The sequence below is a fragment of the Malania oleifera genome, chromosome 13 (assembly GCF_029873635.1).
Source record: "Malania oleifera isolate guangnan ecotype guangnan chromosome 13, ASM2987363v1, whole genome shotgun sequence".
Lineage (NCBI taxonomy): Eukaryota > Viridiplantae > Streptophyta > Magnoliopsida > Santalales > Ximeniaceae > Malania > Malania oleifera.
In genome coordinates this window covers 71,068,745-71,083,207 of record NC_080429.1, presented here as the reverse complement: position 1 = coordinate 71,083,207, position 14,463 = coordinate 71,068,745, and positions in this window count along the sequence as shown.

Here is a 14,463-nt window from a genome sequence, read left to right as displayed (position 1 = left end):
TCTTCATCATCTAATTCATTATCTTCGTCTTCATCACTAGAACTTTCTTTGTCAGCCTTAAAGGATCCGATTAACTGATCAAAAGAGGTATTTTTCAGGTTTCTTCCTTCTATGATTGTTGTGGCCTTAGGTTCTCATATCGGAGGAAGTCCTCTAAGGATTTTCCAAATCTTTTCATATGTTGAATAATTTTTCCCTAAAGTATTTAAGGAATTTATTATGTGAGTAAACCTAGTATACATGCTAGTGATAGTTTCATCAGGATTCATCTTAAAGGCTTCATACTCACTAGTGAGCATGTCAATTCTACTATCTTTAGCATCTACCATTCCTTCATAAGTTACTTTTAACTCATCCCATACTTCTTTAGCTGACTTATATGTCATGACTCTATTGAATTCATTAATGTCTAAAGCACAATATAGTGCATTCATGGCACTTGAGTTTACTTGCATCATTTTAGTCATTATCGGTCAATTCTCATTCTTCTTTAGGAACTTTTTTACCATCTACTAATTTAGTAGGAATGTAGTCACCATGTGTGACAACTTTCCCTATTTTCCAATTCATAGTTTGAATATATATTCTCATTCTTTTTTTTTCCAAAAAGTGTAGTTTACACCGCAGAAAATAGGAGGTCTAGTTGAGAATTCTCCTTTAGAAAAAAGGGAATTGGGTTTATAAAATTCTTTTAAGTCTTTTTACAACATCACGACCTTTTGTATACTTAATAAACACACAAGAATGTTTTAATTTTAAATACTCAATTAAACCAACCACAATCCACACTCAATATCAACACAAGCCAAATACCTTTAACAATAACAATCAACCAATCATTCAAACACACGATACTTAACCAATTATAAGAGCTGTAGCACTTCTTTGATTTAGTGTTTGTAAAAACTCAGCTTAGAGTTTAAATAAAGTCTTGTATGAATTAATATTGGAGCACTTCTTTTAACCAAGATTTCCACAAACGATTAATCAACGAGCTCCCTTTAAGGTTTCCGCAAAAGATTAATTAACATACTCTTTCAAATTAAAAGTTTTCTTAGTCTCAAACTTTCAGCTACCTGCACTTTGAAACACAACCACAAAATTTATATATGCTGAAAATTTAAAGAGTAAGGATAGAAAGTGAGACCGAGTTTTTTACAAGGTTCAGCTTATACCCAGCCCACATCCTCGCCTTAGGCCAGGCCACCTAAGGATTCCATTATAAAATTCCTTTGTTGGTGGAACAAACTATTTACAATCCCTTCTTTAGGGTGGAGCCCCCTCTCCACGCGATACTCCATGCTTGGTACAACGATCTAATGACCTGAACCATCAAAGAAACAATGAAACAAGAAAGATTTCTTTTGTACAAGAGATGCTCTCAGATAGAGTTGGTTAGTACAAATATATCTCAGCTAATATACTTCAAAACAAATATCAAAGAGAAACTGAATTGAAGCTTAAGAATGTATCACCGAAATTCTTCTCTTGATATGAAACAGTAATTTAGAGGTTTGAACTCACAGAATAGTGATCAGAGACTCAGTATATCTCAGTAATTCTCACTATGAATGTGTAAACAAGAGAGCTTTGAGAGAGAAACAGCAATATGGCTTGAAAATAGATTTTCAATTCTTGGTACTGATTTGATTTGAGAAATCATGTATTATAGGCCCAAAAAGTGTTTAATTTGTGTTACCCAAGTTACTTGGAGTGTTTCCCAAGTTTATACGAAGTTTGAGGCACAAGCAATATAAATTTGAATTTTAAAAACTTTAAAAATTATAGTCGTTAACAAGGGTCAGGCGCCTGAGGCTTCCGGGTCAGTCGCCTGAGCCTTCTGAATACAGTGTAATTTCTCAACTTGAAATAGGGTCAGGTGCCTGAGGTTTTAGGGGTCAGTCGCCTGGACCTACACTGCCTGTTCAGAATTTGTTCAGAAAAATCTTCAGGTGCCTAAGGTTTAAAGTTCAGTCGCCTAAACAATTATAAAATCTATTTTTTCAGTTTATTTTCAAAAACTCTTAGTCATCTTGTGTTGATACTTTAAAAAGCTTTTTCCAGGGTTTTCAAAGTAAGGTCTCTAAGTCCATATCAACCCCTAATGAGCTTCAAAGCATTTCAAAATGATATTTATAATGAGGTGCTTACATAAGTCAACGCAAAGAGATAAAAACTCTCTAAGCTTGAAGTCTTCATATATCTTTGCTTTGAATCCTCTTAGACTTAAGCTTCAATATTCTTTAAGCTTCCACATGTTTTGAACGTCTTGGTCCTCTTGAGCTCTCTTTTGATTACTTAGTTGATGGAGTATACTTTATGGTACTTGTGATCTTGAACTTTCATTTCTTTGATCCTTTTGAACTTTGTCATACAAGGTTTCCTGAAATATCATCACTTAAACAAAAATATGTTAAATTAACCTTTATTTTTTATAATCAAAACAAGATTCAAAAGCCATGTAAGGCGAACAAAGAGTTTTGATGTTCGCTTAAAAGTAAGCAAATAAAACAGAAAGAGAGATTAAGAGAGAATTTAAGGATAGGATTCCTGGTAGTTCAATATATGTCAATTATCTGACGTTTTTAACGCTTAGGAGGGTAGATATATAGAGATCATATGAAAACTAACCATTTTATTCATGTTAAAACCTTTGGGCTTGTTAGAACAGTCAATCACTTAAAGAGTCCGATCAACTGCTTACTAGTGATTATAGAGGGAAAAGTGACCATTGCAAACAAAAGGTGCTAGATTGGTTGACTATCTCTGGCCTCTGCATGGGCCAATCAATCGCCTCCTAGGGCTGGTCAACCACCCCTAACACAATACCAAAGTTCGATCATCTTTTTGTCCCTAAATTGCTAGTTTAAATTTTATTGTGCTATGCCTTATATTTTTTTTTTATTTTATAGTTTTACAATTTAGAGTACATCACAATTGAGAGAAAAATAGCTAAAGTTAAATGACTTAACACCTTTAAAAAATAACTCAAATACAAAGTCATTAGTTCATAATAGTTTGTTATCGTCAAAACCAGGTTGATGAAACCTTGGGGCTAACAAAGAGAAGTAAATTAAGCTTCAATAACTACACAATAAGGGCAGTTGATGACAAAAAATATTGTGGTAATTTTCCAAGGTCCAACCTAGTAGGGGTAATGATATAGCTAGCAAGAGGTATGCATGAAAAATAGTCCACGTATATCTCCTAAGGTTTAGGGAGGGAAAAAATTCACTAAAGAAGGCTCAAAAGGAGGGGAAGCCATCACCTTTATGGAAGATGACATAAAAGGTGTCCAAATGCTTTATGATGATGCCTTGATATCGTTGGTAAAAGCAAATTACAGAGTAAGGAGGATTATGGAGGACAATCTTGTTTTAGATGGCTTTGGCAGTTATGAAGATTGAATGGGACTATCTGAAGCCTATAATACCCCTCTAGAAGGTTTTAAGGAGATATGGTGTAACCAATGAAAACAAGTTCACTTCCCATGATAGTAAGAAGAAAGCCTAGTCCCCGCGACATGGCGCGGTGGAAAGGCATCAGCAAGTAAGAAGGAGCATTGGGGGTTCAATTCCAGGTAGATACACTCATGGAGCTAGCGGTACCTGTGGATGGTGAGAGTTTACTCTGTGAGCTGGCGGGGACCATGGATGGTGAGAGTTCGCTCTGTGATCCAGCGGGGACTGTGGATGGTAAGAGCTCTCTATGAGCTAGCGGGGACCATGGATGGTAATGGTGATGTATCCCGGGAGTCGATTTGGCTGAACGTCCAATTGATACACAGAAGCCGTGTCCACATTCAGACTTTACCCTGATCAGAGAGACCTGGGGGCGTAGGACGTTGATAAATAGGTTTGGTGCCGCACTAGGGGGTCCGAAGGGCTCGTTGGTGGTTGGAGTTCCTATGTAAATCAAAAAAAAAATAAGAAGAAGAAGAAAGCCTCGTCAAATTATGGCACTAAAAGACTTTGTAGTGATAGATTGACAACTCATAATTAATGTGATCATAAAGTTTCCTAGCGTGGATACCCTTTCCAACCCTATAAAAGGTATAAGAAGTCAAAGGTGACTAGAATGCAACTTGCAACTATTATATGGCATCATTGAAAGGAAATAACAATGTACAAGTGACTACACCTATTAAATATTTAGACATCTGAGATCGAGGGGAGTCGACACTGAGTTCAATTTTGGGTAGCCTGTTTGTTGCTAACTAGTTTGGTGACCCTTTTAAAAACTATGTGTAGACAACCAAACAATTGATTATCGAAATCATTCTTTTTATTTTAGAAAATGGAGTTGTCACTTATTTTAGTTTTGAAAAGACAAAATAAAAGAAAACCTTTTAGAAAGATATTTTTTGTTTGGGAGTATAATTGTGAATAGAGAAGGTAGTCCCTTTAATTTATTTTAGATAGAATTTAAAGATGAACTTTCATCCTACAACACTCATTCCAAGGATGGTTATCGTACTTACCTTGTGAGTATGTGTGTCTCCCCTAAGAAAAGTTATTTCCTATGAAAAAAAATTACTTAAAAATCATGGAGAATGAATTGCAGCAATGATCAATCAACCATCAAAGATCAGTTGACCGCCTCCACCAAACTTCTCCTTTTTTATAGTATTTTTACCCCAAAAAAAAAAAATCATACTTAAAACCCCTTTGAAAAGGCTTTGGAAAGGTCCATGCAAAGAATTTAACCTCATAAAGACCCTACTATTTTATGTCTCTCCAAAACAAACATACATTAACACACTAAAAATAAAAAGGAAAAAGGATGAAGAAGGCGGAAAACTTTTGATTTTTGATTATTATGGCTGACTCTGCTCTATGGTCTGTCGATATATCCTCCAAAGAGGAATCAAGTCATCCATAGTTCATCAAAACATTTTCAAATCAAATTTTGAAAAAATTTTTGATGATTTTTTAAATTCTTGATGTCTTGACATCCTACGAGTGAGGTGCCCTGAGGAGGCAAGGGAATAAAATATAATTTTTGAAAATTTTGAATTTTGAGTCGCCACTAACCTATTTTTCCTTGGTGTGGTTAGAACACTCGATTACTACTCATTTAGTTAGTCATTAGACCAAAAAAATGCCAAGGAACTAGTAGTCTCATTTTGCTTATACTAGAATCGGAATCGAGAGTTCGGTTATGTAAGGGGAAGGTATTTGCACTTCCTACACACCCATTCTATGAACGATACCTAATTAATTAAGAACTATCCCCAAATTAAATTTAATAACATTTAATCGACTCCTTTTAAAATAAACAAACAAATAAATGAATAAATGTACAAAATTAACAGGAGATTAGAAAATCTAGGTGTGACTTAAGAATGTCTAATAAGACCTTCAAAAGAGCGGATCTTGTTAAAAAAAAAAAAAACCCTCAAAGTCGATACAGGTGAGGTCTTAAAATACTCCATTGCCATTTTTAAAATCATAAGGACACTCATCCAAAAATCAAGAAAATCATCAAAAATATCTTTTAAAAATATTCCCAAATTTTTTTCAAAATTGTGCAGAAATTCAACCGAGCATTTTAACATTTTTTTTTTCAAAAATTTCTGGAATTTTTCAAAGATTCTTCTCAATTTTTCTAAGTCAAAATAACTCAAAATATTTTTCTTGACTTCAAAAATATTTTTCTAAAGTTTTCCCTATTTTTTGGATTTTTTGTGATATTTTTTTGTGCAATTTTTCTCTAATTTTTAAAAATAAAATTTTAATTAAAATTATAAATAAAATAAAATAAAATAAAAGGGTTCAAATTTGAACTGGGTCAACCCAGTAGGTGCCACGTGTCCACCCACTGTGGTGACACGTGGCCAATTTTTTTCTCCTTTTTTAAAAAAAAAATATTTTTCATTTGAATTTTCTAAATAGGGTGGTGTTATCATGATGTCGCTCTAACATGCGTCAGCACTCTATTGACTCAATTCTTGGAACACAGATTGCTGACGTGGTGAATATTTGACCATCTAGAAAAAGCAGACATCGGACGGTAGATCTTGAACCACGTTGCCCCCTCCCCCCCCCCCCAATTCCTTGGTCTAGAACGTGTCATGTGTCTTCTCACGAAGGTGACATGTGGCCCACTATCTCTGAATATAAGATCCTTTTTTCCCTTTTTTGCCATTTTTTCACTTTCCTCTCTCTCTCTCTCTCTCTCTCTCTCTCTCTCATCTCTTTTTCTCTAGCTATCTCCCTTCTCTCTCAAATATTCTCTGCTCTCTGTTCACCCTCCTACCCGGTTCTCTATTCCTTTCCCTGTTCTTTGTTTATTCTTATTCTTTATTTGTTTCCCTTCATGCTCTATATTTGTTCCCCTTCCCCCACCTATGTTCAGTTCTATAATGCACTCCTGCCTACAAGACCTCCCTCTTTTTTAGGGTTTTCAGATCTGCGAGTTCCTCGTGATGTTATCCCTTAATCTGACCCCTCAGATTTGTTTGCAAGTTATCCTTCCCTTTTTCCCTTTCGTTTTCTCTTTTATTGAACTAACCTATGATTTTTTATCTTTTCTACAGGTTTTGATCTACATGAAGGGTGAAAAGCTCTCAGATCAATCATGAACTCTAGATGAGTTTCCTTTACCCCTCTATTTTGTGTTTTGTTCTTAGATTGGGTGTTCTGTATTTTGTGTTCTAGGTTTGGGTTAAGTGCTCTGTGTTGAGCTTGGTTCTAGATTCTGAGTCAAATAAGGTTCCAGGTGAGTCAACCCACCTTGAACTAGTGAGCAGGGTTAGGGTTGACTCGAATGAGTCAACCTGCTTGGGTGAGTGCTGGTTCACCCGAGTGAGTTAACTCACCTGGCCTCAAGGGGACCTAGGTTGGATTTGTGAATGGGTGGACTCAAGCCCACTGTAGGGCCTAACTTGGATGGGCCCTGGGAATGAGGTTTGGGGCTCAGAGTCTTTTTGGGCTTTTTATTTAAAAATGTGGCCCTTCTGGGTTCTTTTTAAAACTGGTCTTTTGGTTAGTTAAAAAACATAGGCCCTGGGGTTTCTTTCAAAATTGAGTCTAATTAGTTTTAAAAAAGATGGGTCCTAGGGTTTCTTTCCAAATTGGGTATGAGGCTTGTTTGCTTGTTTTAAAAAGTAGGCTTGTGGGCTTGTGGGCCTTATGGCTCTTTCAAAAATAGGCTTGTTTTAAAAACATGGGCCTCAGGGGCTTTTTCTAAATCGGGCTTATAAGCTGGTTTTAAAACGTGGGCTTCAAGGTTTTTTTAAAACTGAGCTTTTGGGATAGTTTTAAAACACAGATGGGCAACGGTGCTTCTAGGCTTTCAAAGTGGGGCTTCTGGGCTTAGGTTAGCAGAGTGGATCTTCTGGGCTTGGGTTAGCTGAATAGGGCATCTGGGATGGGTTCAATAGAGTGGGGCTTCTACATATATGCCTGCATGGGGGATGTTCCCTTCCTTCTTCTGACTGAGTGCCTGTGATATATGATAACTATGGAAGAGTAAAGCCAAAAATAGCCATACTAACCTGGTATCTTCTACTCCTTTGGGTTTTCTTATCCCTGCGTTCTCCTATTTCTGGGCTTTTACTTCTCCCTTCAGGTGGTCCTATGGGTGGGGTGTCTATCTTCTCTAGTAGGTAGGGAAGCCTTCGAGTTATTGCAGTAGTCTCTGTTGCATTCTTCTATGAGAAGGGTAGAAAATCACCCTTCTATTTTCTCTAGGGTTTTTACCCTCGAGACTTCACTAGCCTATCCCTACAATGATGCCTCTCCACTCCTTCTGTGAACCCCCCCCCCTATTTATAGGATTAGAGCCTTAGCTAAGATAGGCAACCACTAGGACTTTCCTTTCCAACTACCTTCCGTTCATCCAATTCTTCGCACGTTTTTTCTTTCCTACAACAAGAAATCTCACTGTTCATGCAATTTGGCTGATTCTCTCTTTCTTAGTGAGTCTTTGGCCAAAGATATGAGGGGATACATTCTAATCTTTTGAAATTTTCTCTAATTAATTTTGGAAACACTCAAATTTTATTTCCTTTACTGCTTTATCTTCTTTCTATTTTTGGATGCAGGTGCCTACAAAGATGCTTGGGGATATTCTTGTGCATGGAATTTTTATTCGGCCCCTTTGTATTTTATGTATTTTTGTATTTCTTGTGATGTATTTTCCATATATTTTGGTGTATTTCCCATGTATTCTGATGTATTTTCCCTATATATTAATAAAATTTTATTATATTTAAGGTTTGGTTAAAATTAGGTGTCTACACTTGAAAACACTTAAAGCTTTTGGTTTAAAAAATCTCCATTTTTCTTAAGAATTTTAATTCTTTAATAAACTCTCTACAAAAGCAATGCCACTAAACCAAGTTCAAGTTAGCAAGAAAAAAAAAAAAACTTTCCCACCCCCAAGCTACTTCATCGGTGATTACTTTGAAAAATATTATTTTCTTCCTTAAACTTTGAAAGTTTTATTTTTTTGGTGGGAGAACTACAATCCCATCTTGAAAACTCAATAAAAGAAACTTGAAATCTTTGAAAAATGCCCAAAAAACACATCACAAATGTGATTTTTGGTTCATTTCAGAATTTTGTTTTAAAAACTTAAAAACTCTTGAAAAGCACTTTAAAAAGTGAAATTTTGATTTTTTTTTTTTACATGAAAACTATGAAATCACATTAAGATATCAACAACCAGACTTAACCACACACTTTGGTGAGTGTTTTGGCCTATCAACATCATTAAAAATTTTAAAAAAGTTCAAAAAAAAATGGCAAAAAATATGGCCTTTGGACTGATTGGTGGATCACCTTTAGAGGCAGGTCGATCATCAATAGCAGCCAATGATTACATTTTCAAATGCAAGGATGAGCGATCAACCATACCTATAGGCTGATCAACCATCTATATGCCTATTCTTCAAAAAAAATGCAATCCTATGCAATTTTTATGCGAGTTTTTTTTACATATTCATACTACGACTTCGCTTTAAATAAATCCTAGATGATATATTCATCACAAAAACCTATGATCTTATTCAAAGACAATCACAAACATGCCACATAATAACACACATGACTTTATATAAAAACCATAATGAAACTTGAAAAATGACCAAAATAGGGTGAGAGGATTGACCTTAAATATGATGCAACAAATGTATTTCAAGTGGGATTCCCTCTTTTAGGACACACACTCCCCAAAAAAGTCAAAGGCAAGAAAAGAAAAGGATATGATTGTTTTCCAAATTTTCCTGAAATACAATTCTCTTTTAGACCCTAAGGACACTCAAATTCTTATGTAATTCACTCCTTACCCCAACTTGGCATGCCCCCAAAATGCCTCTCACATGGTCTATTTATAGAGCATGCAAAAATGGAGGGGAATAAATTTCAAATTTTCAATTTTGAAAAATTTAAATTCAAACTAAAATAACCACAAACAAACAACTACTAACGAACTCGATCGTTCCCTAACACCTAGCAATGATCCGAGCACTTGGTACACTTAGATCCTCTAGCCAATCAAATCAAGACAATTGAAAAATTAAAAAATTGAACTAGCCAATTGACCATCCCAAGGGGATTGGTCAATCGCTCTTGAGTGGCGCGATAAGAACAGGTTAGAAGAAGGTTGCATGTTCAACTATCATTAAATGGTCAATCAACTGCCCTATACAACTTCTCGTTATTATTTGATTTCTAGCTTAATTTTTCATATATTTATCTATATTATGAACTGCTTGAGATAAAAAAAAAATGATGACAGGGTAACTTGCGCAAAGGGTCACCAACAAAGGAATTAATTGAAGTGCAACTCGAGGAGGAAGAGTAGAGGAGTTGTACAAGTAGGAACATTACTTTCAAAACCACTCAATAGCTCACCCTATTAGAGCTATTGAAAGAATATGCAAACATATTCACTTGGGCTTCTACAAACATAACAGGTATAGACTAGTAGTCATGCATTGTCCATGAATTGCATATAGATTTAGTAGCAGCCTGGAAAGTAGAAAAGAAGCTTCGCCTTTAAGTATTTTAGAGATATTGACGAGGAAGTGGTTTGACTAATGAAGGCAAGTTTCATTTAGGAGGTGCACTACCTTAGTGGTTGAACAATGTCATGATTGTGAAGTAGGGGTCTAATCGATTTGATTTGGTTCGGTTCGGTCAATTTTCTATAGAATTGCACACCTAAAAATTTGCCTAATGGAATCCTTATTGGAAATATAACTAGATGTGCCTTCTAAAAAATGAATTGTTGAATTGATTTTTAAGGAGATGTTAAAAGAAGTGAAAAATTATATCAATTATGTTCTTTAAAATTTTCAAAATTAGTAATTAAATGCCTTCTCAATTAGTTTTATATTTTTGGTTTCATAAAACATGAACTTGAAACCAAATTGAAACATTTGATTCGCTAATTTTCTGAACCAAATCAAACAGAAAAACATAAAGAATCAATCAGCTTCAGTCATGGTTTGGTGCAGTTAGGTCAATTTCATCAGTTTCAATCATTTTTGTTACATCCCTATTGTGAAGTAAGCCTTATTGTTGACTTTGACACTTTTGAGGTTTTTTATGGTTAAGGGGACTTCTAATCCCTGTACAACTCTTAATATGTGCCTTTTACCTAGTTCTAAATCTTGTATTGTGTTTTGCTTCCGAAATTTCAACCATCAATGAGATAGTTGGAAGACCTTCTTAGATATCTCTTCTTCCCTTTATCATTAGGCAAAATGAGAACTCTCATTTGATGAAGATCGGATTATTAATGGAAATTGTGATTCCAAGCAATGAGATTAAGTCAAATGAAATAAGGTATATAGTTTCTTATACACATTGAAATATGTTATATGATATATTAAGCTACTAGTTAATTTTCTTTACTTAATGCAAATTGATTGCTTTCCTATTTTTGAAGGCTTGGTTTTGGCCAGGATGGGATACTTAGATAATATTATAGGATAGCATTTTCTTTACTTTGTCTTAAGCAAGGTGCGGGTCACCTCTTCCTGATAAGATCAAATGATTGAGAGAAATTGATACCTCGATCATATGAAGCAAACTCTGCAACATAGTGAGAGCTTGTACTACGCTTTTTTGGCAAGGTCTTTCGTAAAAATGGAGTCTTGCTTGGTTTTCAAACAAAATATTTTCAAAAACTTATTTTTTTTCTTGAAATAGGCCAGAAATAAAATCCTAGTGCCCTACCTTTCAAGTCAATTCACCCTCAAACTTTCATTTTACAAAACCATTCTTTTATCAAACATCATGGATTGTCAACAACTTCAATTTGCAAAATCATTTTCATCCCATTTAAAGGCTTAAAAATTAGGATACCTAAGGCCCCAAGAACTTTGAACTCCTATGCTTGAACATCCTTTCCTGATAAGTATTTTACCATATATCAAAAAAGGTTTGTTCTTGCTGGAATTCTTTTCTATTTATCTTTTCTTTCAAGTGTATGCATATGTAAGAATAACAATTACTTGAACAAGTAACAATAGGAGTACTAGATAACCGATTATCCGCATCTTGATTGGTCATCCACGTTTCCTACATATAGTGTACTCCTAAACCCATTTTCTCATTTCGTACTCTTAGGGTTCTTCTTCATTTTCCCTTTTAAAAAATGAAATGACTACTCTACTCTCATCTTATTTTTCTTTTAAAAGTTTGTTTGGTTCGCAACATAGCTATATCTTAGAATAAGAAGGAATATAGTAAAAATTTTGGGAATATAGATAATAGTTATTCCTTATATATTCCTCACTATAATTCTAGGAATGTAAATAATAGATATTCCTTATACGTTTCTAATTATTTCATTGAACATGTAATAAGAAAACAATAAACATTCTCATACTAAAAGAAGAAGAAAAAGAAGAAGAAGAAGAAGAAGAAGATACATTTCACAAACCAAATATAAGATTATTGTTTTTCTTTTGTTGTTCCATTAATTTTCTTGAAAGTGTCATGGTAACCGACCATCCCTCCCAAACAGAATTTCATCTTGACAAGAAGAAAAAGAAGAAGATACATTCCACAAACCAAATATAAGATTATTATTTTACTTTTAATTTTCTTAAAAGCGTCACGGTAACCGACGTTCCTTCCCAATAGAATTCCACGTTGACTAGAAGGAGAAGAATCCTTTTAACATTTTTCCAAATTTTCCTTCAAACTCCTCTTCGTTGGAGATATTCTTTTATCAATAAAAGTAATTTTTTAAACTTAAAATGTAACCTTCACCCGTCCGGAACAAGGGCCCCAACATTCTTTTTGGCTATAATCAAGTTGTTGTTTGGGTAGGAAATAAGGGAGCATAAATTTCACAAACATTTTAATGTTATGCTAATGACATCTTAATTTCATATTTATTTGTTCATAAAAATTTGATATAATGGACATATTCACATTTCAAGTAACGTAAAAACTCTCATAAAATTTGGAAATCCTATTTTCATCTATTCCCATGAATACGTTAATGGAAATCATATTCTTAAGAAAATCCTACTTTTTAGACCGAATTGCATTCACTATTTTGACTTTTGAACAACAATACCTGTTGATTCTATGAGTTCTTCCCGCTTTGATTATGACAAATCTAATAGTTCTTACCTGTGCTCTGAGCTTATGAACAGGAACTTACTCTTAGCACGCATGAATGGTAAGGGCGCAAGGAAGTCGTAAGTACCACAATGATCACATCAACTATGACATTGGAAGAGCAAAGAGGCCGAAAAACCATATGGAGATGAAGACCATTTATTTATTGTCTAATTTATTCTGGGTTTGTAATATTATTAATTCCAAAGGCCTGTAATAATTGGTGCATATCACGCATCTAGGAACTATAAAGCTCAAATGAACTTAGACAAGACTTCGGTCGACCCAAGGTCAACCGATGCCAGATTTTTAGGCATACTTGAAAAGCCTAGACCATTGACTGGCCCTAGGACCTTGCACAGATACTTAGAATAAGTCTCCACTTTCAAATATGCAATTAAAGGAAACATTGTTTGCTTAGGTCCTAAAACTGTAAGGCTTCGGGCAACCGAACTAGGTAAGTCAAATTGCCTCGGTTTACCGAACTACTGACTGGTCAAATAGTTAACCTGACTTTGGGCGACCGAACTCAAATGACTTGAGTATCCACGGTCAACCAAACTCATACCCTCACTTTTTCCAACAACTCAGGCGCCCGAACTTCACGTTCAAAATACCCACGGGCAACTGAATGTTCAAGTTTGGCAAATCGAACTTGAGACTAGGCGACCGAATCTCGAATAGATTAGAAAATCACCTTGGTCAGCAAACCGAACCCTGAACTTCAAAAATCACATTTTCTGTTTGCGTCTGTTCGGGTGACTGAACCTACGGCTCGGTCGACCGAAACTCTCGAGTTGGTTTAAATTTTATCGCGGTTAATTTGGGTTAAATGGGGTCAATTTCTTAAACACATTTAAAATATTTTTAATAATTCCTTGAGTGTCCCCAACGGTTATAATTTTGGTCTTCTCTATATGTATGAGTTCATATTCATAGATTAAGAGTGATTAGCAATTTGGATTAGCACAAAAATCCTTTAAATTTTTTAGAGCATATTTTTTTTATACAAAGTTAAATACACGCTTCCTTTGCTATTCTCTTGAGAAATCAAGTTTCTAAAGTGTGTTTTTGAGTAATCCTACTTTGATCCAACTTGTATAAAACTCTCTTTGTGTTGATTGCTTTGTTATTTTTATTGAGAATTTTAACCAAGGTTTTTCCCCCGATTTAACTAATAAATCTTTATGTGAGAAAACTTTTATAACTAGTGAGTCTATGCATTATTGTTGCGAGACACATCAAGCTTGTATTTTTGAGTATGCAAAAATCTTTTCACAAACTCATTTTTTGAATATCTCTTGTACTTGAATATTAAAAAAATATTTTTTAGAGATATTTAGAATACTCTTGGTAGAAATCTTTGAAACTCTAAACTGTGATTGAGACTTACATCTTTACATAGTTTCAAAGATTAACTTGTTGATACACTCTTGTGCTTGATTGAATATAAACAGTATTTTGAGTGTTGTTACACACTTATAGCACTGAGCTTATAGTTCTTATCTTGTTGATGTGCATTAATTGATATTGGTACAAATTTGCTTAGTTGAGAAGCATATATTTTGTACACATCTTGTATTGTGATATGCTTATATTCCAGACGTGGACCTAAAGATGGAGACTTGCCCTGTGAAAAGTCTCAAATTGATTTTGACTTGGTTAGGAAAGTTAGGTGCACCATTCTGGTAAGGTGTTGTATTCGGTGTCGCTCCACCCGTGAAGTAAGCACTTAGTGGAATCCTTGTGCTTGAGAACTAAGGCGGGGACATAGACAATATTAACCAAACCTCAATATCATATTTGATATCACTTTTACATTTGCTGTATTATATTACACTTTGTGCTTGATTTAATTTCTCTGCTGAATATATTG